Source organism: Sapajus apella, unplaced genomic scaffold (genome assembly GCF_009761245.1).
Source record: "Sapajus apella isolate SASKATOON/1434 unplaced genomic scaffold, GSC_monkey_1.0 scaffold1, whole genome shotgun sequence".
NCBI classification, from domain to species: domain Eukaryota; kingdom Metazoa; phylum Chordata; class Mammalia; order Primates; family Cebidae; genus Sapajus; species Sapajus apella.
Window position 1 is genome coordinate 78,652,158 of NW_022436941.1, and position 24,228 is coordinate 78,676,385.

Here is a 24,228-nt window from a genome sequence, read left to right on the forward strand (position 1 = left end):
TTGATTATTGATATACATTAAGAGTAAGTTGCAGACATGATACTCCTTTGCTTCTAAACACTTAATTCCTAAAAACATGGAATTATCACACATAGGTACAGTTCAGTGGTTAAAATAGCAAATTAACACTGATAAAATGTTATCTAATCTACAGACCTTATTCCAAATTTCAGTAATTGTCCCAATAATGTTCTATATAGCCAATGAAATTACAAAATCATGCTTTGCAATCAGTTGTCGTGTCGCTTTAACATCCTTTAAACTGGGGCCGTTTCTGGGTCTTCATGAAAGACTGTTTCATGACATTTATATTTCATGACATTTATATTTTTGAAGAATTATGTGCCAGTTGTTTTGTACACTATCTTGGTTTGTTTGGACTGCTATAACAAACTACCCAAACTACCATAGTTTGCATGGTTTATAAACAACAGAAATTTATTTCTCACAGCTCTGGAGGCTGAGAAATTCCATGATCTGGGCTACAGCAGATTTACTGTCTGGTGAGGATCAGCTTTCTAGCTCATAAATAGCTGCTTCTTGCTGTGTTTTTACATGGCAGAAAGGAAAAGGAAGTTCTCTGAGGTCTTATTTTTTTATTTATTTTTATTTTTTGAGACTCTGTCACCCAGGCTGGAGTGCAGTGGCGTGATCATGGCTTTCTGCAACCTCCGCCTCCCAGGTTCAAGCAATTCTCTGCTTCAGCCTCCTGAGTAGCTGGGATTACAGGAGTCCACCACCATGTCTGGCTGATTTTTTTTTTTTTGTATATTTAGTAGAGACAGGGTTTCACCACCTTGGCCACACTGGTCTTGAACTCCTGACCTCATGGTCCACAAGCCTCAGCCTCTCAAAGTGCTGAGATTATAGGCATGGGCCCCCATGCCTGGCTGGGTCTCTTTTATAAGGGACATAAATCCCATTCATGAGGGCTCTGTCCTCGTGATTGCATCACTTCCAAAAGGCCACACCTGTAAACACCATCACATTGCTGATTAGGTTTTGACATATGAATTTGGAGGCAGAACAAACATTCAGTGTAAAACATAGACTATCCTTCAATTTCAGTTTATTTTGTGCTTCCTGGGGTTGAGAGTCAAGTCATACAACTTGAGCAGGAATACCATGGTATACCGGTATGCTAAGTCCTTATATCCAGAGGTAGATGCTATTGTTTAGTACCATTACTGACAATTTTAGCTTTGATCATTTGGTTAAAGTGGTGCCTGCCAGATTTCTCCACTGTAAAGTTACTATTTTCCTCCTTTGTAATTGAAAAGCATTTTGTTTCGTGATAATATGAGACCATGTAATTATGCTCTTATTCCTCAATTTCTCACCCAGTAGCTTTGGAATCCTTTGATGACTCCTGTCTAAATCAGTTACTTTGTTATCCTGATGGTTGCCATCTTTGTTGGTTTCATGCTGCTATAACACAACACCACAAACTGGGTAATTTATAATGGATAGAATTTATTCAGCTCATGGTTCTGGATGATGGGAAGTTCAGGGACAAGGGGCTGCATCTGGTGCGGCCCTTTTTCCTGCTGCATTATAACATGATAAAAGCTATCACGTGGGCAAGAAATAGGGAAAAGGGGGATAAACTCATCCTTTTATAAGGAACCTACTCCCATAATAACAGATAAAAAGTAATCCATTCATGAAAGGAATGTGCTCATGATCTAATCATCACTTAAATGTCCCAACTGTTAACACTGTTCCATTTTGGATTAAATTTTCAAGATGTGAACTTTGGGGGACCTATTCAAACCATAGTGGTTTGCTATGGGGAAAATTTGTAATTCCATCATTTCTTCTTCTCTTACTAGTTGGCTTTCTATTATGCGTAAGCTTGTTTCTTTTTGTTTTTTTGTTTCTGTATGGACTCATGAATTCTTTATTTAGCAGGTTGTAATCCTTTAACATTGTCAGTTAATATCATTATTTATCTTCATGCTCATACTGTCCTGGATTTGGACAGTATGAGGTTCTTCTAGTTGACTCCTTTGTGATTTTAACATGTTACTATCATTCTTTGAGTACTTTTTTACCTTTTGGCTTCAGATAGGAGACTATTGTACTTTTCTCCAAGGCTTGGAACCAGCTACTTTTCTAGGGATCTCTGGTTCTTTTTAGTAAAGAATGGTGTTTAGAAATCAAAATTTGGAGAGTAAGTGTGCTCATTGCTATTGGGGTGATTTTGTTTCTAGGTCCTTTTAGTAGACAGATCTAGGGGAAAATTATATGTATATACATACTCATATATAAATGTGTGCATATGTGTGTGTGTATACACACATACACACACACACCCACGCATACCTATATCCATGTGTATATTCAGGTATTTATTTATTATTAAACCTTGGATTTCACAGTGATAATCCATCATTACAGTGCTCATTCTGTTCGTCTCCATTTTTATATCTATAACTCTTTTCCCCAGGAGTTAGAAGCCTAGCTCCCATTATTCACAGTATATTACATATTGCATAGGATTTTCTTACTTGTGGAATGTAGTTTCAGAAATTAGTTTCAGAATTACCCACTCATGCATCTATGGAAAAAGAGAAGAAAAGCAAAGAAAAGCATTTTAGCAGACTTTTAGCATTATTTATGTTTCATATGTCTAATTCTGTACTCAAAATTCGCTTGGTTAGTTCTCTTCTCATACCCACTTCTACTTACTTCAGTATGGTTGTGTTACTTGTTTTAAATATGGACCAGTAATTTGTTTTAATGTATAAATTTTTTTTCACTTAGAGGTGAATTGATTAATCTGGAAATTGGCATTTTCTGTTTCTATATTTAAAATATGAACTAATAATTTCATTTCCTCAATAATAAGAAATCCCTAGCATCATTAAAGACTCAACTGAGGTAGGTATTCATGTTTTCCTGGAGCATATATAGCTGTGATCTAAATCAGAAAATCTGAACAACTTTGTCTTGGACCAAACTTTAGGATAATCTGAAAATAATGGGGCAAATGTTGGTGGATGAGTATTTTCAAACGTAATTCTGAGTAAATTTCAAATGCATATGTGGGTTTGTGGGTCTTGGTATTTGGTTATTTGTACATCATCTCATCTTTGTTAATGTAGATTATAAAAATTGGGTATAAAAGCAATGCCATTAATTATGTATTTTTTTCATGTTTTTTGTTTCAAAAAAGGGATTAAGCAATCCTAACTTTAAAAATGGCTTAAAAGACTATGGAAAGCTAGGTTAGAAACACAAATGTAAAAACATATTTTGTATCTGGAGTTAAGTTTGGGTCTTATATTAATGGCTTCTCAAAAATATAGCAAATAGGGAAACCTGATAATATTTATGTCTTGAGAGAAAATTATCTTTCTATAATTAATTATAAGACTTTTCATTAGGGTCTTTGAATAAAGCAAAGCAATAATATGTTTAGTAGTATTTTTATGTGAGTTACATACATGTACATTATTAATAATGAATAGTAATGTTCTCATACTTAGTCTTGTTATAAGTCAAAATATTAAATCATTATTCCATGGAAGTCTTCGTACAGTAATTTAAATCATTATAAGTCCAGTTTCTTGACATTGAGAAAGAGCTTAGTACACATAGTAGAATGACTTGCCATCCTTGCCATTCGATCATCTTCTCATATATTATTTAACTCAACTTAAATTGGCAGGAGCTTGAATATAGAAGATAACTGTCATTTATCTCTTTTTGTGGAGTGCCTATAATCTGGGATTTCTATGGGCATAAGATCCAAAGGGTATATCACAGAATTATAGTTAACAAAATCACTAGGAAATGTTTTTGGAGGCAAGATAACCACGGATATACCTGATTAGCTATTTGGAGGACTGGCAGTAGAATTTCTTGCTGTTTCTCATGTGGCAAAAACTAATAAAATAAAATAAATTTAGAAGAGTTTTGTTATGTTTTGTTTTGCAATAGGAAAGTAATCAATATATCAAGATAATCCATATATTTCAGTTGGCATGGAAAAGCATCTTTTCTTTCAGCCATTGTTCCTATGACACTTAGACATTCTAGTCTATAAAATTATCCTAGGTTTAGCAATATTGGAATTAAATTTTATTGTTCCATCCTTATTGCAGAGTTATAAAAATAAGGATTGAATTATTATGAGAGGCCGATTATGTAGTATATACCATGAGTTAAAAGTAAACATTGACTTTTATTAGCATTACCTTTTGCCATATGAGAGAAAATAAACTAAGTGAATAACCTTGACTCCAAGTCTTCTCTGAGATTAATTTGATGATTTACTGGAAATAGAAAGATTGGTAATGCTCATTGTAGGAAAGGGGTAAGAAAACAGGCACACATATATTGAGAGACTGTAAAGTTTGTACAGTTACATCAGTTAACTTTAACTGTGTCTAAATATGCATGTAGCAATTCCTCTTGTAGACATTTATTCTCAGATAATTAAGGAAACAGGCAAACATTGTATGTATTTTTACTGTTAATGAGTTTGATAATAGTCAAGAATTAGGGAGGGTTGGTGATGATAAACTAAAACAGGCCAGGTGTGGTGGCTCACTCCTGTAATCCTAGCACTTTGGAAGGCCAAGGCAGGTGGATCACTTGAGGTCAAAAATTTGAGACCAGCCTAGCCAACATGGTGAAACTCTGTCTCTACTAAAAATACAAAGGTAGCCAGGCACCATGGTGGGTGCTTGTAATCCCAGCTATCCAGGAACCTGAGGCAGAAGAAGTGCCTGAACTCCAGAGGTGGAAGTTGCAGTGAGCCATAATGGCACCACTGCACTCCAGCCTGTGCAACAGAGCTGGACTCCATCTCAAAAACAAAAAACTAAAACAGACTAATTAGAGATATTAGCATCAAAATTTATCACAAAACTATACATAATGTAATTGTTTATACATTTTTAAGTATATGAGCTAAAGTATGAAACCAACTCTGAGTAATAGGATTATCAATATTCTTTATCTCCTTGTATTTATCTTTATTTCTTAATTAAATTTTGAAATAATGTTGTTGCTTTTACAATAAGAAGTTGTAAAAGAATATTACTATGAAAATAATCTAGCAAGAGTTTCATCTAACATTGCACATTTCTTGAAAGTAAGCCAAGACACATTCTTTCACTCCTTTGATACTGAGTTTAAGGTATTTGAAAAATTCTTAGAGGATGAATTTATCATTTTAGTGCCTTGCTGATTTATGCAGCCACCTCAGTTTTAAGCAATCATGGGATTATTTATTTGTTGACTTACCATTTGTTCAGTACTTATTATGTGCTTAATAGCACTTGAACATACAAAGATAAATGAGATTTTTCGTCCCCAAGAATTGAAAGTTTAATGGAGGAGATAATCATAAACTTACAAAAAAAGCACATGAGAGACTGTGTCAAAGTGGGGACAATGTAGACTAGGGAAATACTTCTCTTGGATGGGTCACACCTAGAAGGGGGCGAAGAGGACAACTCACTGGGTATTGGAGCAGTCTGGATCCCTGGATTACTTGGCTGGTGCTGGGCTAACTGATAAACATTTTCTATTTTCAACTCTTCTACTAAACACCATCATAATAATATGAGCATACGTTCTGCTCTTACCAAGTCCGTGTTTGGTCAGTTCGAGTTTTATAGTCATGTAGAACTGCCATTTTGTCATTTGTACAAAAAAGCCTATATGGTACAAAAGAGTAATTTGACTGAGCTTTATAACCTAACATTCTGAGAACTTCACAACTCCCATTGTTCTTTCTCAAAAAATTATTTTCAGTGCAACTTAACTCTGTGTATCTCCATTGCCCATCTGCCCCAGATGATTTAGGTTGGTTGCCATCTTTATTAGTGTGATAAGAGTCAATAAAATGATTAATTGAAAAGAACCTTAAGCTTCCTTCCACTTAAAAAACACTAGATAAATGATAAGCAGTGTGCTTTTTAGGTGGGTCAAGAGAGTCCAGATCACTGGTATACGGATGGCGTATAAATTAAATCATTGTATACAACTGCAAAATGTTGGAGAAACATTTTAGTATGTTCCCTGTAGCATTTGCCTTTCTGTACTTATGTCTTAGAATTATAATGCCTACATTTGAACTGTGGTTTTCTGTGGGCATATATACAAATAGATAGCAACTGATTCAAAAAAAATGCTTTAAACACTTTTTTTTTTCCAGTTCACAAGATTAGGGTATTTGGAGATATGGCTTTTTTTTCTTTTTTTTCCTTTTAAAGCCATCCACATTTTCTTTCCTACTGCTTTCTCACTCAAAAAATGTAAGCCAGAAGAAGTTAATCTCATAGAGGTAAAAAGGAGAACAGATTACTAGAGGCTGGAAAGAGTAGGGGGAAGGAGGATAGGGAGAGATTTGTTAAAGAATACAAAATGACAGCCAAATGCGATTGTTCACGCATGTAATCCCAGCACTTTGGGAGGCCAAGGCTGGCGAATCACAAGAAGTTGGGTGTTCGAGACCAGCCTGACTAACATGGAGAAACCCCGTCTTTACTAGAAATCCAAAATTAGCTGGGTGTAGTGGCATATGCCTGTAATCCCAGCTACTTGGGAGGCTTAGGCAGGAGAATCACTTGAACCCACGAAGCGGCAGCTGCAGTGAGCTAAGATCACTCCATTGCACTCCAGCCTGGGCAACAAGAGCAAAACTCCATCTCAAAAAAAAAAAAAAAAATGACAGCTAGATAGGAGGAATAAGTGCTGGTGTTCTATAGTACTACAGCATGACTATAGTTAACAACAATATATGTTTTCAAATACTTAGAGGACATTGAATAGTCCCAAGTAAATGAAAAATGTTGGAAGATATGCTAATATCCTGATCTGATCTCTGTGCATCATCATGCATATTGAAACGTCGCTATGTACAATTATTATATATCAATTTAAAAACTCTAAAAATACATGTATAGCGAAGTGTATACACCTTATATATACTTTAGTTTCCTTATGAAACACAGCATAATTTGAGACTTAAATAAAATGGTCCTTGTGCTCTGTAAAATTAGAAAATCCTTCAGCTTTTAGAAGCTTTCTGCTGGTTGATCAGAAATTAATATGTCCCTTTGGTTTAATCTGTATCATAAAATGAAAGTTGACTGTTCCGCAACATGTGCCTGACAGAGAGGAAGCTGTTGATAAATATCTACTGACTGAATGAAAGGATAAATGAATAAATATTTTTAGCCCTTAGAAATCTGTGAAATATACTGAGAAAATATTAGACATATCAAGGTCAATGCTAAATGTAAAATATATTTCTAAGAAAACTCTTTAAGTGTGCAATCATTTGGAATGATTTATAAAAACTAATTATTAAAAACTTCTTCTGACTGTATTTTCCTTATTTTTGGAAAACAAATGCAGCTTGCACTCTCCTTGCTTAGAACTTCTATTTCACAAAACACAAGTGCATGCTTGTGTGTGTATATATATAATATACACACATATATATACATACACACACAAGCATGCACTTTATATATACATATATATGTATATATAAAAAGTAGTGTGTATATATATGTGTGTGTGTGTGTGTGTGTGTGTGTGTGTGTATATATATATATATATATATGTATAAATAATCTTGATCCCTAATCTCTGTGAGCTCCAAAGATGTTCTAAATTTAAAAATGTTACAGATCACATTGTGAACTCTTAACACTATACTTTTTGGCTGAGTGTGGTGGCTCATGCCTGTAAACCCAGCACTTTAGGAGGCTGAGGCGGGAGGATAGCTGGAGCCCAGGATTTCGAGATCAGCCAGGGCACCATAGGGAGACCCTGTCTCTACTGAAAATACAAGAAATTATCCAGGTGTTGTGGCACGTGCCTGTAGCCCCTGCTACTTGGGAGGCTGAGGTGGGAGGACCTCTTAAGCCTGGGAGGTCGAGGCTGCAGTAAGACATGATCCTAGGTGACAAGAGTGAGAGCTTGTCTCAAACAAAAAAAAGTCTGTTTTTCACCAGCACATTTCAAAATTACTTTGAAAATTATTACTCTTTTTAGAGATCGGTATGTGCCAAAATTAGAAATTGGGTCCAAGAGCATCTTCATATGCATGTAAAGAAACTTAATTGAAGTTCAGTAACTTGCTCAGGCTATAAAGTAGAATTTAGGATTTGAACCCAGGTCAGAGGGCTCCAAAGCCCTTTCACTTTCCATCAAGAACATTTGATATTTTGCCAAAAATATGACTGTTTTTTTGTCCATTGCTGTTTGATATCCTTCAAACAGCTATAAAGAGGGGAGAAATGATAATTTTATAACTCAGGCTACAGCTTACAGACACACTTAATTAGCTTAGGGACAAGCAGTTGTGACATGAGTGGGAATTGCAAGGCTGAGTTGAATGTACTCACGGGGGATGTTGGTTATAAAAAAGCATTCCATTGCACATCATGGCAATCTTTGTACTGCAAAAGTAGTACTGTCCTGAGATGTTTACTATGTATTATGGAAAAATTGCTGATTTGAATCACAATTCAGCAATCCTAGAGAAGGAGAAATCTACTTTTTCTAAATTTTCGTCTACAGTGAAATTAAATGCTTTTGGAATATTTATTTGAGGAATGGGATATCACTGAAACTCGGTACACGCCATAGTGAAAATCTAGTTGCAGGTAGTTGAAGTGCAGGTATAGTTAGTATGTGGTTGATAATGACACATGTATGGCATGATTTACCTCAGTCACTGGACAGTAAGGATATGATTAAGGAAGTTTCCTCTGGAACATTTCAAGATAAGTCGGCTCTTGTGAACCACACAATATTAAACTATGCATTGTGGCCAAGTGGCTATAAGGCCAAAAGTACCTGTTTCAAACTGTGAACAATATCTTATCTGTTACAGTATTGAAATCTCCTTGTTACAGAATGTTATCACTACCCATTAAAAATAGTAAGAAATAAGAATTTCTCCTTTCCACCCTTTTGAAATCATTCCATCAAATGGTGTATTGATGAATAATGTCCTGTCTGTAAGATGGCTAAATCATGGAAAGTAACCCATTTCGATGTGGATACTCAAGATTCTCAAGAATTTGGGAGGTTGCAGTGTGAATATCAAATAAGGTGCCACTGCAGAGAATGTCTCAGAAAAGGGACAGAAAATCATATAATAGAAAAGAGAAAAGCTTTTTTCCCATGATAGATAGACTCTCTAAATAATTATTTTAGAGACAGACATAAGAAATTAATTTATTGGTTCATTGAAGAAACATCCTGAGTCCCTCTGACATATTAGGCATTGTGCTGGTGGGAGCAAGGGTTGGGTGAATAGTGGTATGTGAAGATGAAATGATGCATCAGACATGGTCCCTGTCCTCAAAGAACTTTCCAGAAGGGTAAAACTGGAAAAACGCTGCTGGGACAGAGTGGGCATCTAAGCTGACTTAGGCAAGGATGTCTTGTCTTACTTATATCTGTGCAATAATATCCTTAAACTAGAAATACAATCAGATGTTTAATTCTGACAGTGAGGAATACTTTTGGTTACATATTAAGGAATATGTTAATCCCTAAATAGTATGCTGTTTATTTCATCTTACTTTTTCGTCTTTCTAAACAAATGTTTAACAATTTAGGTAGCATCTTAGCAGGGCATCACTAGAGAAATAAAATGAAGCATTTGAAGTAAATATATTTTACAGGTCATTTGGAATTGTTTAAAAACTTCATTAACTTTTAATGAACTAAAAATGTAGTTCATTGGAATTAAATGTTCCATATGAATATATTTATTTTGGAAACTACATGACTAAACCAGTGGTAAGTTGAAGTTAAAAAGTGACCCCAAGACAGGAACAACGTCGTGCTATTATCATTATAACCCATATATTTTTAGTTATGACCATGCAGAGTGGTGTATACAGCAAATAACTAGGTAAAGTTTATAGGAATTTTAATTTTATTTCTCGTCTTTCAATTCTAATGTATGGGCCAATTCATCATTTTTAATACAGAGCCTAGAGGGAAAATGCATAAGTGTACTTTTCTGTATGATCACTAGATGGCGACATGCTTCTCTTAGAATGAAGCTGCTCAGGAATTTGCAAGTGCAATTCTGAGTATTTCACATAGAAGCCTGGAAGATGAAAGATGAGACAATTATATTTCCCATAAGGTTTTGATTCATTAATATCATAAAAGCAACAATTAGCACATGTTACTTTGCATTCAAAAAAGGAGAGTAAGGATTGGGTGTGTAAACAGTATATTGAAATAATCATTGCTGAGGACCAAAGTGAAGTATGTATACCTCTAGGGGGTAATTCAAAAGGTCTCTTTGACGTTCCAAAAACATATTAGTAACAAGGAAACATCTTTTACTTGCTTGGAAAACTGGGTCCTAGTCAGTGAGCTATGTCGTAAGAGAGTGGAAATACTGGCAAATGTCATAAAGTTTACAGAGTCATTTTCTGCAAACCAGTAGAAGATAAATTTCATTCCACCCAGTCTTAGGCACACAGTTGGACCATTTACTGTTCCATCAAAAAAAAAAGCATTGGCAGATCCCCAAAAGCACAAGGATGTATATAGAGTGTCCATTTAACCTTCCTGATTAAAGATATATACTCACGAAGGTGGAGTGGAAGACTTCTTTATAGGAGTATGATTCATGTTTATAAAATTGTAGACACTTAGAAAGTTGAGTTAAAAGTGACTCAAAGGACATCTTTATATTGCCCTTTTTTATAGATGGAAAAACATGGATGTAGCTGTTTCATACAATAAAGCATTAATGCATCAAAACACATTTGTGGGACATTTTGTTATGATTTCAGAGCTGTTTGTCAATAAATGTGTATGTTCAATGGTTACAATTTGGGATGGTGAGACATCAGCTCAGAATAGTAACATCCTTCCCTTTCTCTTTTTCATACGACTTTAAACCTGGATGCAATATTAGGACATCGTATGGTCATTTTCTCTGTGTAGCGATTACATCCTAGATAAATTAATTTGTGATCCTCTCTGGACTTTTTGTATTACATCAAGTTGAGAATTCCTTTTGTGGATTTGGAAACAAAAAATCTGCAGTAATGAAAATGAAAAGAGATTATACAAAAATAATTACTGATAACCATGTTTTTTAAGTGGTGAATATAATTGAGTGTTGGTATTTTATGAATAAGTGCATCAATTCAGTTATAATGTAACCAAACATCTAGAAATTTGAGGGGGAATTTCAGGCTACTATCACATTTCAGAACCTAATTTTTCTTCTTTGGTTCATTGACTGCGTTGAATCTTTGTTTTGTGGGTGGTGTAAACTTTTATTTTATTCTTTCCTCTAGGAGTGGCTCTGGGGAATCATTAGGTAAATGATTGTTGGTTTTTCATAATCATTATCTCTGATCCCTAACAGTTTGGGCCCCTCTTCACTTCCTCCAGCTTTAGGCAGGAGTTCAGAATGGCTTCCAGTTGGAAAAAGAAGTATAAATCCAACTTACCATCTAGTCTGTCTGTGCGGTCTTGGCAAATTTTTTAATCCTGGCTAGGCATGCTATTACTGGTAGAAATGAAGTTCTGCCTCAGCTTGAGCTCCAGCCTCGCCGTTAGCCTGAAGATCTTCCAAGATTTAGGAAGGGTCCATGAATATGTGAAATACCTTATCTTCAAGGGTGTGCTATGGAGTTATCAAGCAGCTCAGATCTTTAAAAACTCTTGAGTTTAGGAATAATACATTTTAATGTCATTTCTCCTAGAAAATGAAGATTTTAATTCTTTAGAAAAAAATCTAGGGACAAGGAATTCTAGCATTTGCTAAATTTTTCATCACAAGTAGTGCTTTTTATTTTTTTTTTTTTAAAGGGTTTCTTTTCTTTTCCTTTGTTTTTTTTTCTTTTTTTTTTTTTTTTTTTTTTTTTTTTGGAGACTGGGTCTCTGTTTGTCACCCAGTGGTGTGATCATGGCTTCTGCAGCCTTGACTTGCTGGACTCAAGGGATCCTCCCACCTCAGCCTCTCAAATAGCTGGGACTACAGGTGTACGCCACCACACCTGTCTAAGTTTTGTATTTTTTATAGAGTACGGGTTTTGCCATCTTGCCCAGTCTGGTCTCAAATTCCTGGGTTCAAGAGTGCTTCTTCTTCAATCTCCCAAAGTGTTGGGATTACAGGTGTGAGCCACCACGCCTGGCTGTAAAATTTTATTATATTTCTAATATGAAGAAATACTTGGTTTCTGTCTATTGTTTAGAAAGATACCTAATTATAATATTATCTTCTTTATTAACTCTTATGTGATACTTTGTATTTTCATCACGTGCCATTCACTCCAAGCTTATTTCTATAATTAGAAAGGAATCAAGCTAGCCAAACAAGAGTTATCCTTCCTCAAGGTAGAGAAATTACTGTTGTTTTTTATTTTTATTTTTTTCAAATGGCAATCTGCCTGCCTGGGTTGCTGTTGGATCTCTGATGATTTCTTCCTTTGATCCCCTTACTCAAATCAGGTGATCAAAGCTATGCTGTAAGTGGTAATCAGATGGAAACCTGATCTAATTTCTACTTTGCCTCTTCGATTGATAACAGGACCTGAACCAGGATAGAAACGCTAACACTATTTGACTCTGCTGTAGTTCCCAGTCTAAATAACCAGAACTCATACCTCACTCTACTCTGTCTGTGGAAACACTCTGTAATGTGTGTTGAAAGTGTATGGGTGTATGTAGTGTGTAGGTGCATTAAAATTCTCATTAGCTTGGGCTGGTTGTAATAGTGCACACCTGTTGTCCAAACTACTTGGGGGGGCTGAAGCAGGAGGATCATTTGAACCCAGAGTTCAAGGCCAGCCTGGGTAACATAGTGAGCCCCCATCTGTAAAAAAATAAACATATAAAATAAAAATAAAAATTCTCATAAGAATAATAATTAAAGGAGGTATGCTGATCATTGCCATAATTAAAATATTATGAGTTTTTCCCACTTTATTATAGTTATATTGCTCTCAAAAAATTTAAAAACTAGTATATGTTTGACATATACAGGTTGGATATCTCTTATCCTAAATGCCTGGGACCAGAAGTGTTTCAACTTTTGAATTTTTTTGGATTTTGGAATATATGCATACACATAGTGAGATAACTTGGGCATAAGACCTGCATCTAAACACAAAATTTATTTATGTTTCATATATACCTTATAAACATAGGCTGAAAATAATTGTATACAATATTTTAAAATAATATTAAAATAATATTTTACATGAAACAGTTTTGGCTGTGTTTTGACTGTGACTTGTCACATGAGGTCAGTTGTGGAATTTTCCACCTGTCGCACTACGTCAGTACACAAAAAGCTTTGGATTGTGGAACATTTTGCAGTTTGGATTTTCAGATTAATGATGTTTAACCTTCCTTTTGAAATAATGGAATCCTTTAATAATAACAAGGCAATAAGACTAATAGATGACACGAGTACTGGTGTGTCAGGCACTACTCTAAACATTCTATGTGTATTAAGCCAATTAATCTTCACAACAACCCTGAATTAGATGCACAATTTTTCCATATTTTAGAGGAGAAAATTGAGAAATAGGTAATCTAGTCTGTACCCTTTTCCATCATGCTGTGTTACATTCCCTCAGTGCTCCCATTGCCTCTTCCAAATTCATTCATAGGGGTGTGGTGGCCAGAGTCAGTGGAGGGGAGCATTAATTAATTTTGCATAATGTGAAAATGAAACTTAACAAACTTTCAAGGAATAGACAATATGCAGTGTTATGGATTGATAACTCTACAATTAAGGGGTTAAATGAAATAATACCCAAAATGCTATGTTTTAAATGGCGGCACTGACTGATAAAATATAGATTTGAGTTATTTAATGTTTCCACAATTCTGAAGTGAAAAAGGAAGAAAATAGAAATAAAATGCTGGACTATGGGAAGGGTCTTTAGTCTTACAAAAAGTAAAAAGTAGAAATAAAAGAAAAACATTTTATGGTTCGTATTGTAACATCAAAATATGGAATGAAAATTATGTTCTTCCATGAAATATTTCAAGTGCTGAAAGGGAATCTCCTAGACTAGAACTCTCAGCAAGTCCATGTTTCTTACTGTGTCTAGCATGCCATAGCAAAGCTCCAGAATTAGTTAAATTTTAATAATTTCATGGAGAAAACTAGTTTTTCAGGGGGCAGCTAGTTAACTTCAGCGTGAGGCAAAGAGCAATTCATCTTAATATTTATGAGAATATTTATTTTGAATTATACATTTATTTATTTATTTACATTAGAATAAAGGAAACTCAGGCCGGTGTGGTAGCTCCCTCACTCCTGTAATCCCAGCACTTTGGGAAGCCGAGGTGGGTGGATCACCTGAGGTCAGGAGTTTGAGAACAGTCTGACCAACATGGAGAAACCCTGACTCTACTAAAAAAAACAAAATTAGCCTGGTGTGGTGGCAGGCGTCTGTAATCCCACTACTCGGGAGGCCGAAGCAGGAGAATCTCTTGAACCCGGGAGTTGTGGAGGTTGCGGTGAGCTGAGATCGTGCCATTGCACTCCAGCCTGGGTAACAAGAGGGAAACTCTGTCTAAAGAAGAAAAAAGAAGAAAGGGAACTAGCCATATGATCATATGACAACCAAAGCCTTTTATTTTTTTCATACCTTAATTGAATGTGTCAAGCAGTTTGTGAGTCTGTCCTCCAAATACGCATGTATATTCCAAAGAAACCTGTGACCCTCATTTGGCCTGTTTTTATGTCAGTGAACTAATTATTTCTTCTTCTTTTTTTGTTGAGACGGGGTCTTACTCTGTTCCCCAGGCTGCAGTGCAGTGGTGCAGTCATGGCTTACTGCAGCTCCAAACTCCTGGACTCAAGTGATCTGCCTCCCTCAGCTTCTAAGTAGCTGGGACTTCAGGCATGTGCCACCATGCCTAGCTAATGTTTTAAACTTTGTAGAGAAAAGATCTCACTATGTTGCTCAGGCTTGTCTTGAACTCTTGAACTCAACCAATCCTCCTAGTCTTGGCTCCCAAAGTTCTGGGGTTACAGGCATGAGCCACCATACCTGGTAACTAATTCCAAAAGAAAAGTCATAGTATTGACCATTACAGTGATAAAAATGAGTGGAATCCCAGGAGGAAGCCTCATATGCATGCGGTGAATATATAACAGTAAAGAAGATGATCATGGTCATGCTTTTTATTGTGCATAGGATGTTAGCTTTTACTCTTGCTTTTACATATTCATCTCATTTAAAATTTTTGCTGATTTTAATTATTCTATGATAGATATGACAGAGGCAGGGAAAGTATTATCCTCCTCCCCCTTACTCCCAATTACAGAGGAGTACCTGGATCCCACAGAATTGACCTATTTCCTCAATATCAGTTAGTAAACGTCAGGGACTTGAACTGCTATTGTCATTATGTTCAGTCTTAAGGACACACTCTCAACACTTTAAGGTTTAAAAATGGATATGATTTCCACAGAAGTATAAACAGAACAAGACAGAGGAAAGAATATTGGACAAAGGTACAAAAACAGGAAGCATGATACAATTTGGGGAAAATATCAGTGAACTGGTAAGCTCAAGTACAGGATGAAGACAATTAGTAGGCAGATGATGGAATGCCGCAGGAAGATCCATCTGGAATGGCTTCATGGGAACATAGACTCGGTGTGTGATCCAAGAAATATTAAGACTAGTAGGTTAGACTTGGCAGGGGAGAGTCTAACCCGCTAGTCTTAAAATTTCTTAATGTGGAGCTAAGTTTGGTGACCATAGAAATGGAAAGACTCAGGGACAGATACTACAGAAATTTCAAAGACAATGATGCCATATTACACAAACATAAGGTGGTTGAAAAGAGTGACACATCTAAGATGATGCTCAGGTTCAGGTCTGAATGACTGGGAGAAAAATGAGCCAGGAACAGAAATAGGGAAATCATGAGAAGATGCTAAATTGGGAGAAGATGCTGGGTGTGATTTGTGGAGTTTGAGCATAAGCAGACCATGCAAGTAGTTATGTCTAACTTGGAAGCAACGTGGTAGTGTGCACCTGTAGTTCCCACTATTCTGGAGGCTGAGGTGGGAGGCTCAATTGAGCCCAGGAGGTCAAGGCTGTAGTGAGCCGTGATTGCACCACTGCATTCTAGCCTGAGCAATAGAGTGAGACTGTCTCAAAAAATAAAATAATATTTTCTGAACCGCTCCTCACTAAAAAAAAATTTCTAGCAGGGAAGCAGGATAAACCTATTGAAAATTCTCAGGCTGACAATATGTATGCTGCTAAACAGACTTCAGTTGGTGAATCAAATTTTTGAGTTAGATGTGAAATAATATTGAAATGTAAGATTCACCCACATTGTCCATTTCATAGAATTACTCTGTTTTTGTTGTTCGTTTTGACATTTCCTAAGTTGTCACTTGACCCAGACAGACACATTATTCATCTGCATAGCACCTAGGTTCTGCCTTTTATGTGTTGACAATATGCAATGAAGCTTAGTGCTGCAATCAGAAAGAGGGTGCTGCTGTCTATCATGTGAAATACGAGCTTGAGTATTAATGAGGAAATGCAGATTTTACTCTGACATCAAGGCTGGCCAACAGCATCTGTCATGCCCCCAACACAGTCATGCTAATTATAAGCCATCACTTTCATTCTTCTTGGAATTCAGAAGTCAGGAGGGTTGTGAGGGCAAATTCCTAACGGGTTGTGGAATCTATCATTGCGAGAACCTTTTACAATTCAGTTGCTTACTCTTTTTAAAATCTGCCATTCAGCAGTCTTTTTCAGTACCAGTAAGCCATGCTATGCATTCCTATGAATAAAGTGCACAGCAACAGCATCCAAATGCAGTGACAGAACTGTTTGGTTTTTCCTTGGAATAGCTTTTAAAAACCTGCTTCGCAGGGACCCTTTATTGCTTGCTGAAAAATTCTAAAATATTTGGGACTATGTTTAATAAATTACCAAGAACTATATAGAATTCCTTAGACCCTTTTTTAAAATAAAATTTTGGAGATTTTTTTTTTGTTTGTTGTTACTATTATTTTTAGAGAAATGCATTAAATTATCTTCAGATCCCAGGAATGGTAGAATTAATCTTTTTGGCACTGATAGTAGCTTAGGTCATGTCTTAGCCCGTTTGGACTATTATAACAAAATATCATAAACTGTGTAGCATGGCTGGGCATGGTGGCTCACGCCTGTAATCCCAGCACTTTGGGAGGCTGAGATGGGTGGATCATCTGAGGTCAGGAGTTCGAGACCAGCCTGGGCAACATGGCAAAATCCCATCCCTACTAAAAATAGAAAAATTAGCTGGGCATGGTGGTGCATTCCTGTAATCCCAGCTACTTGGGAGGCTGAGACAGGAGAATCGTTTGAACCCAGGAGGCAGTGCTTGCAGTGAGCAGAGATTCTCTCTCTGCACTCCAGCCTGAGTGACAGAGACTCTGTCTCAAAAACAAACAAGCAAAAAACTGGGTAGCTTATAAACAATCGAATTTTATTTCTTACAGTGCTGGAAGACTTTTCTCACAGTCCAAAATCAGCAAGCTACAAATTTGGTTTCTGGTGAGGGCCAGCTTTCTGGTTTGTTAATGGTGTCTTGCTGTGTCCTCACTTGGAAGAAGGGGCAAGGGAACTCTCTGGGGCCTCTTTTTACACGCATTAATCCCAGTCACAAGGCTGGAGGCCTAATGACCTAATTACCTCCCAAAGGCCCTGCCTCCTAACACTATTGCATTGGTGATTAGGTTTCAACGTATGAATTTTGGGAGGGTGCCAACGTTCAGATCATAGCAGGTCATTTCAGCTTATTTGTACTCTTTAAGTTATGCTACTATAATTGTTTGCTTCTATATATAGGCAATATGAAAACTAACCAATCATAAGATTTTGGTAGAGGACCTGAGGAGGAATTATTCTGAATGTGATAAAGTTATGATCTTTTTCCTTAGTTGTATTAGATCACTTTTTGGATAGAAGTGTTATGTTGGGAAAAATAAGTGGTTCAGTGACCTGAGGCAGAAAAAGTCTGTTCACAGGAATGTAGGATAATTACTCCATCAACTCAAGAGTTGTTTGGAATGTCAGCATCAATAACAGACCTCAGAACATTGTAACGTTACTCCAGCAACTACGCTAACATAAAGCAGAGAAGTCTGTCCATTAATATTGGTGACAAGGTCATGGTTGCTTTTAAATTTGACTTGCCAAAATACCTGGAGGGAACTGAATGTGCATACTCAAGTTTCTGCTGTGGCAAATTTACTGTTGCTACCCCAGGGGACCCTGTGAAGACAATCAGTTTATGTCTGACTGGAGGCATTTCACCTTTATTTGTATGAACTATTTGGGTCAAATTTCAGGGGGCATGTCACTCTAGAGGGGCAAAGGGTCACGATAATGAAAAGAATCATTACCTTAAATTGGTAATTAGATGTATGAATCCACAAACTTGTTTTTCCTTGGGTGTTAGTAATATTCTTTCTGGAGATAGATGGCATTTTTAAACAGTTCTATCCACAGAAAACTGGACATATCTAAAGATAATGATAATGAGGGGAATATATTCATTGTAATCTGGCATATAGAATTTTCTCTGCCATTTAAGAAGCTGGATTTCTTTTAAGTATAGAAAGGTTAGATTTTTCAACCTTATTTGCAGATATTATTTATGTTTTTCATTTTTCCCCTGTATCCTTAAATATTTTCTGAGATTTAGGCACTGAGCTCTATGCTAGAAATTTTCAAAAAAAAATTTTTTTTTAAATAAGAAAACCTCTTTTTATGAAGGAATTTTTCACAAAACTCCAATGTATAAAACAGATAAAATTGAAACTATTATGGCAGGAATGAGTCTGAGATTTGCATATTCATCTTTCTTTCTTCTTTCTCTTCTCTGCTAAAGTTTTTACACACAAGACAAGCAGTTTATGAATCAACTGTTGACTACTTCTGAAACCTAAAATGAAGTAATATATATGAAAGCTGTTATTAAGTGATTTATACTTACCAAAATATACTTGTCAAAATATATAACTGATATGTGCTTGTTGTCAAAATAAATATATTCCTACATAGCACCTTGGTCAATCACAGATCTAGTTGTCTTGTATGTGCCTAGACCAAAATGACAGTTTGATGATATGGCTTGAGATATTTATATTGCTCTCACCATAAAACGTCTTTATTTACTGATTAATCTTTGAGGAGGAGGAAATGAAGGGGTAAGAAAGCATATATGAAGTTCTACAGCATTTGTATACATCCATCTTTGGGAACTTAGTAAGTGAGCAAAAAAGAATAAAATGTTGATATTAGCATGAAAACTCTCACTGACTCTCTAAATTTTTTGTCAATATTAGGCCTTTTTTTAAAGTCAATCAGAATGAAGAAAGTACTTTTAAAAATAGGCAAATGTTGGTTACATTGGCTTCAATTTTTTTTAAAAAGTGCTACGTTCTCTTCAGAATGTGAAGGAGGTTGAAAAGGAGGCATTTCCTGCATGTATTTTGAGATGAGAGGAGGGTAAGAAAAGGAGTAGAGCTGAATATTGTTATCCTGTTAACCTTTGTCAGGCACATCAGGCTTTATATGGTTCAGATTTCTGCTGTATATTTTGATACTTTCTGTCTCCATAACAGTTGCTAAGTAATATATCCCAATAATGACACCGAAAATGCAATGAATTTATAAATAGATCCTCCTGTTGCAGAGATTCCATTATTTAGAAAATTATATGGGGTTCTGTGGGAAGTTAAATTTACAGTAAAATAGTTCATTTGCTTAGAAAAAATAAATTTTATTATTTTAAAGTCGAATAAATTATTAGAAACATCACAGTATAACCAAGGAAGCACCCGACAGACTACATAAAATGATTATTCAATATTTGTTTCATATGGTAAAGAAAAACTTAAAATTGATTTTCTATTTGAAAAATAGCAGAAATAAGTGAGTTCAGTAATTTCTAAATCTTGTTTTCTATGTAGGTGATTAAGAAATAATTAATTTTGTTCTAGAAGTATTAAGGAGACAAATTGCAAAGTTTAATACAAAGCCTTGGCTCACAATGAATACTTTCTTTAAACTTAGAATATACTAAACTGGAATAATATTTTCCAACTTAAAATGTAACCATTTTTTTTAAATGTGTTTGTGTATGCATCTCCTTTGTAAAATGTTTGAGTAAAATTAGAAATAGCTGGAATTTACTATTTTGAAAGGAAGAAAATTAATAAGTAGCAGAAGTAAATATTATCTTTCTAAAATCTAGGAATCTCTCTCACCCAATCTCATCTTCAGTATTTACCCCATTATTTCACATATGAAACATTAAAAAATTAAAATATAAAAGAATGAATATGTGATTGTTTAAATTATTTTCATTGAGGATAGTTTGCCCATTTTCTTAGAAACAATTAAAAGGAGAGGATAAGGTGGTTTCCTTAACATAATGCTTGTCTGTCCAATTTATGCTAATTGTTTTAAGAATGGCAACCTAAATGTACAAATGGTGTTTAATTCTCATGAGATTTCATTTTCAACCTTGCTTTAGAGTAAACTTTATGAGTAATAAGATTATATGTGTGGGAAACTGAAACTAAAAGCATTCAAATTGTTTTGACAAACAACAGACACTGAAGGTCAGTGCAACTAAGGCTACAGATAATCACTCCAACTGCTCCATTGTCAGCAACAACCAGGCCCAGACGTTGCAGTATACCTTGCTCGTTCTTCTAAATTGTGGCCATTGACAAATAAGGTTTTCAAAGAGAAGTCTGAATTCCTTAGGGTTTAGCCTGAGATTGTGTAAGTTTCTTTCCAGCCAAAGTATTTTCTTGTTTTCCTGTCAATTCAATGGGTCGAACCATTCCATCCATTAGAAGAAAGTAGAGAAAATGGCTCAGCCTTCCACAGATTACAGGTGGTTGGAACTCTGAGGAGGGAACTGTGGCCGAGGGAAAAAGAGCAAGAGGCTGGGGGAAGCACTCAATGCTTCTTAAGGCCTTTGATCTGAAATGACAGACTGTCACCTCCACTCACATTCCGTTAGCCTAAGCAAGTTAGTGGCTAACTAGACAGTGGGTCTCAGCAATATATCCACCCTCCTAGAAGACCTGAACGTTCACGTGGCAAAAGAGTGAATTGTTGAGAACAATAATATAGTCTATAACAGCATATCATACTCATAAATTCAGCACCCTAGGCAAAAAGGGCAGAATGCTATCCCCACCACAGCTTTATCCTGGCCTACAATGCTCATTTGTACTTTCTTTCTTATATGAAATGAACTACACTTAGTTTGTTTTAACTTGATTTTTACAAACCCGTAAAGAATGCAAGAGATGCAGTGGGCCAGGAAGAAGTGAGAATGTTACCCTATGTGTGATTTATTCTAGAATCTGTCTAGGTTCAGCTCTATTCCTCGGCATCTTGATATGGAAAATTAAAAGGATTGCATGGTAACTTCCTTATGCACAAGTTTATTTGCCTAATTTAGCTCAGGAATATGACTCAATTACTAGCAACCTAAACATGCAATAAAGAAGGGAATCTCCATGTTGCTTATGCAAACATCTAGAGTCATATGTCACTTTGTAAGTAGACAAAATGTAGGGCATGTGGGTTGGACATGTCCACATGCTGCTTACTTTATCTGTCATTAATTTTTGTTGTGTAAATTCGCATCCTAATGACACAGCCCACTGTATTCATTCTGTGCCCTGTCTAGCCCCTTCACTTGCAGCAGGTAATGGCGTTTTTAAACATCATTTGATAATTTGCCTTCTTTAGAAAGTAATGCTTAAACTATTTAAGCAAAATTCCTTTTATCTGTTGATTTTAAAATATTATCTATATGGCCAGAAATTTAAAATGTTCAACATGTTTATTAAAACTTTGTAAGAGTAAAATATGTTCAATCTTCAGGAGGATCATTGTAGGAGCCAAATGACCCCCCTCACCCCCCAAAAAGATAATATTACTGTGAAAATGCAATGCTGAAAAGCTGCTTCTGGGATTATAAATATATCAATAAAACCACCCCTTTTCCTGTGCCCTTTCAGCATTAGCCATAAAATAGACTGGCCAGTAGAGGTTACTCTCAGCATTATGATCTAAGAGTGGTAGATTAGAGTTTGAAGACATAATGAATGGTAATTTAAAAAATAGCTATTATCATTGTGAATTCAGGCACAATACTCAGAATTCAGAGTTGGTGATAACTTGCTTTAAGCACTGTTTCAACAGCTTTTATCCTATTTATATGACTGTCAGGCATATTTCAGTAACTATTTTACTTAGCCTTGCTGATTATCTGTCCTTCATTAAATAAAATCCACAGGTCAAATTGTAAAGTAGCCTTTTAGTTCAATTTGGCATCTTTTTTTCCTGGGTAATATTCTCAGTCCCTGGGGTTTGAATTCCAGATATCTTTGAAAACAAAGCCTTATGTGAATGCAGTCAGAACTAACTCTTTAAAAGGCAAAAGCACAACCACCCTAAAGTAACTGTTGTCTTGTCAGGTGGCTCTTCAATTTTAGAAAATAAATTACTTTCAAAAAGGAGAAATTTAAAAAGGGAGAAAGAAATAATTAAGTCTCATGGACATTTGTCTTTGAGAGAGAGAAGATAAATAAAAGTAAGTGGTTTTATACATAGTTTTCATAAAAACAAAACAGAGAAGCTTTTTGTCAGAAGCTTAAATGGGTACAAATGAGCTCTGCTTATTAAAATAGGAAGGAAAGACTTCATTAGAATAAAATACTATCACCTCAAGAAGAAATATGTGTTACCAAGGTATGAAATGCAAAGTTACTAATTCAACATTTATTTATTTTGGTGACAGAGTCTCACTCTATCGCCCAGGTGAGAGTGCAGTGGCATTATCTTGAATCACTGCAGCCTCTGACTTTTGAGTTCAAGAGATTCTTGTACCTTAACTTCCTGAGTAGCTGGGACTACAGGTGTACACCACCATGCCTGACTAATTTTTGCATTTTCAGTAGAGATGGGCCTTGCCATGTTGCTTAGATGAGTCTCAAACTCTTGAGCTCAGGCAACCTGCCCACCTCAGCCTCCCAAAGTGGTAGGATTACAGGTGTGAGCTACCATGCTCGACCTACTTTAATATTTATTTTTTAAAAATCACGTTTGTTATGAAAGAGTTGTCAGAGAGTAGGAATCTTCAAACTGCTGGTATCTTGATGCATTCAAGGATGCTCAAGGATGTGTGGTGTGGTTCAGACCATTTTGGGCACATTGTAGCAGAAGGATGGCCCTTTGATGTCTAGGCAAGGGAACATTATGATAAATGACTTATTAAAATATGGCTAAAATTCTTTAGGCAGTTTGATATAGATGTTACTGTAGCTGAACACTGTCAAAGAAAGGACATAACTGGAGCAAAGTGCTAAGTGAAAAACATTTTTGAATAGACTGTCCTTAAGACTTCTTACCTGTTAAGACTCCTAATCTCTTCTTATGACATAATTACTGAAGAGGTCTGGAGGCCACACCTTGAAAAGAAAAGCACTTATCAGTTGTGATTGTCCTTTTTGTCACAGTTTTCTCCACCCAGCTAGCTTGCAGAGGAAACCAAAATGCAGTTAGTCATTTCTCTTTACTAACACTCAGTTCCTAAGTACTTAGCTTTAGAAGTCTTTTCTGCCTGTTTACTTCCATTTCTTGTGTGACATAATAATATTTTTAGGTCTTTACTTTTCTTCTGTTCAAAATTCTTATCTTCTAGTTTTTGTAAAGAAACTTAAGACACTATTTACTCCATGTTTGCTGGTACAGAACCAGTAAGTTTGCTCACCCACCCAAGTGATTCATTCTAAGCCAATTCTCCCATTAGGCATTTGTTGGAAATCTGCAAAAGTTGCTTTTATTTACTGATTAAACATTTCCCTTCCCAGTATAAGGATCTCCTTTGAGGATGAACATCCCCTTGGATTCCATAGGTTTTCGCTGTACAGAGAAGGCTTGACCTTAAGAAATTTAAGTTGCATTAAAATTTATTTTTTCTTTTAGAGAGGCAGTCACTCTGTTGCCCAGGCATTAGTGCAGTGGTGCAGTCATAGCTCACTGTACCCTCAAATTCCTGAGCTCAAGTGATTCTCCCACCTCAGCCTCCTAGAGCACTGGCATTACAGATGTGAGCCACCATACCTGGCCCAAACTTTTCTTGAAAAACACACACACACACACACACACACACACACACACACACACACACACA

At 35.9% G+C, this 24,228-nt stretch overlaps 1 protein-coding gene and 1 long non-coding RNA gene across 7 annotated transcripts in view; one reads left to right on the plus strand and one right to left on the minus strand.

The window, feature by feature from the left end:
* Positions 1-24,228, plus strand: part of PDE4D (phosphodiesterase 4D) — a 1,549,195-nt gene that overhangs the window by 834,816 nt on the left and 690,151 nt on the right. The window lies entirely within an intron of this gene.
* LOC116555026 overlaps positions 12,642-24,228 on the minus strand; it is a 12,173-nt gene continuing 586 nt past the window's right edge. Inside the window, exons 2-3 of the long non-coding RNA XR_004270352.1 lie at positions 20,619-20,623; positions 12,642-12,652 (exon numbers count right to left, since the gene is read on the minus strand). This is a non-coding gene — a long non-coding RNA (uncharacterized LOC116555026). The remainder of the gene's footprint in view (positions 12,653-20,618; positions 20,624-24,228) is intronic.